Raw genomic sequence first — 5,083 nt, 5'->3', positions numbered from 1 at the left:
AACAAGGAAAGGAAACTTGGCCGTGGAAAGTTTGCCTGTATAGTTCTACTTAGCAAAACATGGAAAAATGAAGAATGCTGTGATCAAGTGGAAAAAATATTGAACAGGAACAATTTCATCTCGAATTGCCATGCCATCTGCTTTCAGATAATGATACAGTCCCTATGGTCTTTTTATTCTCTTTTCTGAAGGTAAATGTTCTAGTGAAGTCTCTCTTAGGTCAAGGAGAAGTCATATAAAATGTTAGGACTTATCAGATTTTGTTTATATAATCTCATCTTTGTCATTTTTGAGAAAATAGCTGGGATAAACAATTTTAGGTGAGCTTTATTTGCATATTTGCCATTATTTATAACGGCAGATTATAAAATGAAATTTGGTATGAGTTTGATGTTCTATGCATTCATACCTTTGTAAGAAGAGATGAGTGACATACTGAAAATTTTGGAATGGAGAGTGTCACCGAAGTATATATATCATTTACTTTGTCCAAATGGATAGTTAGTTTCTTCCCATTGTCCCACTGAGACCACCATTAGTCTAAAAGACGCTGCAAGTGTAATATTACCTAGTGTGGTATATTCTTGCTTCTAATCACATTCCTAGAGAGAGCTCTTTAGTTTCTATAAGAGACATGCCTTTCAAAAGTTAAGAAACTATAGAGTAGCCAGGAAAAGAATTAACAATGGACCTAGTGTCATACACAGTGAGAACTACAGGAGAAAGAATGAAACAGAGATATTTGTAACGTATACGTAAAATAATTAAATTGGTGTGAAGTATTACACAATAGTGATTACTTTGGGAAAGGATGAAGCAGAAGTGAGGTGATAATTAAGGAGACATTAACTTACTTGCTAATGTATCTATTCTTTAGAATAAAACTGAAAGCCAATACAAATAGGTAATAGAGGTTAATTCTTGCGTGTGGTAATACGAATATTAGTTTTTGTTACAATAATATTTTAATGCTTTAAATAATGCTTTAAATATTCATAATTTTTGTTAGATAATATTCTGCTCTTTTCTCTGTTTTTAAAAATTTATTAACAAGTAAATTTAAAGAATAAATTTTTGAGAGGAAGTCGTGAACATATATTAAGAACTTGGTTTGAATTATGATTTTGAATCCTGGCTAATACATTTTCTGTCTGTGACTATGAGAAACTTCTTAATTCATTGTGCCTCAGCTCTCTTACCCGTTAAGTGGTAGAAATAAATATAACTCAGTGTTGCTGCAAAGATTCCATGAAAAAATGTCTAGAAAGCATTTTTCACTATACCTGTCACTTACCAAGTTCTCATTAAATTATTTGTATTGTTGTTATAAATCAGAGGTACTATGTTTTTTAAATATTTAGAAATTTTTCGTGTACTGATTCAATAATCTGTTACAATGTATACTTCCAGGAAGATGTATGCCTAATAATTCTCAGGTGTTATTCATCTTAAATTCAATGGACTTTTTATCTAGGTATGTGAGCTTTTGTGCTTTCATGAGTATGTAATATAAATTATGAGTAATTTAACACTGAATATGCAAGTATTGTGTAAAAAATAAAAGATTCTGAGCAAGAAAAATGATTAATTTCGATCTTGAAGTATTTAAGAAAAAGATACAAATGTGCATTTATATAGAGCTAGAAGATAATTTATGGAAGAAAATGATGGAGGATGGAGAAAAAGACCCAACTTACTTGGTATTTGTGGTCAATGTACTCTAAAGAATAACAGTTCAAATTGGATTAGAAACTTTGGGATTTATGAGGTATTTTTCCCTTCTAAATTCTTTCTATTTATTTTGTTATGTTATTTTCCTTACTCCTTGGTTTTAATCATTTATTCTTTAGAGGCTTTAGTCTTCTTTTTTCTGTTATAAATTTCCAGAGAAATGAGATAAGTGGTGGAGTAGCAGACTCAAGATAATTCTTTTCTTCCTTTTATTTTTATTTATATTTTAAAATATCTGAAATAGAAAAACTGTTTCTTTCTCTGTTATAAGAAGTGTTGAGTTGGTGCTCAGTGAATAATAAATCATCATAATAAATGAGATGACTAGATTTCTTACAGAGTTGCTGCATTCTGGTTTCAATATTGTTAGAGGATATGTATATCTTGTCCCATGTGTTACTGCAGCTAACTTAAGGAGGCCAAAAGTATCTTCTACAGGAAAAAAAAATAGTGCTTTCAATAAATGTACGAATTCTGAAGAGTAGATCATAAATTGTGTTCTTCATTCATTAATTTTTTCTATTTTTATAAATATAGCCTCAATATACTTCCTCCTTTTCTTCTTCTTTGAGAAATTTCTTTGTCTTTTGTTTGTTTATTTGTTTCCCTTAAAACTTCTGGGCATTGCTTTTGCTCTTTTTCCTCAATCTTATTATCAGTAGGAATGGTCTCTGTTCCAATTCTGCTTGTGGTGTCATCTTAAAACTCTTTGATTCCTTCTAACCCATGTCACTCCTTGTCTTCTTAAAGTTCCATTTCTGAAGTAAGATCACTGCAGTATATTACAGATGAATATAAAATGAAGGCAGAAATAATAAGACTCTCCGCCACATTGTTCCCCTTCTTACGACATCAAGAAACAATATCAAACATGCCTCAAATTACCCTACTCCGTTAGTGTGCCATTTCAAAAACTGTGAATAAGAAATGTGTTGATATTTTATTATTTCAGAATGTTCCTCTATGCTTTTGTCAACCTTATCAGATCCAACAATCTTTTTCATAACACATATAAAGTGAGCTAAAAAATCTCTGCAATAAAAATAATGGGAAATAAAATTTACCTATACATGTAATTTTATAAAATCAATACAATGCCCTAAATATATGAAGGAGAAGTGAAAGGAAATAAATGTATAATAAAACAGTATTTATTTCCATACACAAATATACAAATATGATCTCACTACAAGATATGATAAAAGAGCTAGTTATGTGCACTCTATTTCTGACAGCTACAAATGCAGATTGATACAGGCAAATTATTAATGATTCAAATGCCACAAGTGGAATTGCCATTGGGGATGTGATTTTCTGGAATCATGAGCAACACTTTGAAGAGTTTCAAACTAAATACGTATAGTCCTTTCTGAATTTGCAGTTTTTGCATTCCTGGAAAATTCAGTGTATATAAAATTTATAAAACAAATATTTTATATTTATGTGAAAAATGGTTATATTCCAGTTTCAGACGATTAAAAACAGGGTTTTAAACTAAATAAATGCTATGTGACATTAGAATGTTATGTGGGATGAAAGAAAATTCTTTATTGTGTAGCACTATCTCATGCAGACCATTCTCTCCTAAGTGCCAAGTGTCCCCCAATCACTATGACAACAAAAAAATCTACACAAATTGCTACAACACACCCTAGAACCCATTGAAAAGCAATTCTCCAGGGAATACTTATGCTAAAGGACCATCTATGTTAAAACACCCTAATCGGGAGGTGGGGGGTGGGCAGAAAGGGTGAAGTGGTGCACCTATAATATGACTGACAAATAATAATGTACAACTGAATTTTGACAAGGTTGTAAACTATCATAACCTCAATAGAAAGTAAAATAGAAAAAAAGGGGGGCAAAAAAAAAAAATACCCTGATAGGTCTATAAGAAAACGTTAATGCTTTCCATGGATGTCTGTAGAAGGCTTTCACAATACTATAATTTTATTAAACTTTTTTCTACATTTTCATAAATTACCATAACTTACTTAGGTGATAGGATGTGTTCTGCGCAAATCAATAGGGACAACAATAAGAACAATAATACCCCTCTCATGAAGTTTACTTAAGTACTTTTCAAAAATCAATCGTTTTTTTCTGTAGCATAAAAAATGCAATTTGGGATTTCAACTGTCTACCATTTTTTTCAATATTATAGCTTCTTCAGTCATAGCAGCACGACTTTTCTATATATCTTTCTCATTTTTACAGATAGTGTCTTTTATAATATGCTCCTTTCCTAGGATGCAAAGTTAAATGAGAGTTAAATAGAGCCTCATATTCACCATCATGAACCACAAAGTATAATTTGCTCTGTATTCCATTATTATTGCAGAGATAGGTTTTTAAAAGAACTTATGTTTCAGCCAAGAGGTGATTTATGAAAACTCACAGAAAGGCAATAATACAGTGGCATAGCCTCCAAGGGAAGTGAGAGTTTGACAGTATCCCTCAGAGCCATGTCAGCAGACTGACAAAAGGGGCTATCATGATGCAGACAGTTGGGAAGAGAATGGATAGGGAAGACGTGCAGGTAGTGTTAGATCATACCAATTATTAGAGGAAAAGCTGAAAGTAAAAGGATGGCAAGAAAGCAGATAATAGCTTGCCAAATAACTGTTTTGATTTATGTAATTTATTTTTTGCTGAAAGCTACTCATTTTTATAGGTTAGCCTTCTCTGGAGATGTTAAAAATTGCAATATCAGTCTGACCAAGGGCAAAAATAAAAAACAAGAGGTACAATTAACAATATTGCAAATTATATTTATCTTTTATATACATTAATATTTCATCTCTGGAAAGATCAGGTTTGAAAATCTAAAGTCGACCAGTTCAGAAAGTCCCAGACTTATGGTGGTTTGACTCACAATTTTTTGACTTTTCGATGGTGCAAAAGCAATATATATTCAGTAGAAACTGTACTTCAAATTTCTTTTACAATTTTTTTCAGATGTACCTCATATTTCAAATTCTGTGTAGATTACATCATGTTCACCACCTGAAAACTAATTATAGTCCATCCCCTCACATCTGAGCCTAATCACCCCTTTTGCCATCCCCCCTCCCGCCTTCCCCAGTGGTAACCACCAGTCCAATCCCAATGTTATTTTTTTTCATTGTTTGTATCTTCTACTTATGATTAAGATCATATGGTATTTGACTTTCTCCCTCTGACTTATTTCACTCAGCATACTATCCTCAAGGTCCATCCATGTAGTCACAAATGGCCAGATTTCGTCATTTCTTATGGCTAAGTAGTAGTCCATCGTGTATAAATACCACATCTTCTAAAAAGCTTCTGCACAGCACAGGAAACCATCAACAAAACGAAAAGACAACCTAAC

The sequence above is a fragment of the Equus przewalskii genome, chromosome 16, assembly GCF_037783145.1.
Source record: "Equus przewalskii isolate Varuska chromosome 16, EquPr2, whole genome shotgun sequence".
NCBI lineage: Eukaryota > Metazoa > Chordata > Mammalia > Perissodactyla > Equidae > Equus > Equus przewalskii.
The sequence above is the reverse complement of the archived record's forward strand: the minus strand, read 5'-3'. Positions refer to the sequence as shown.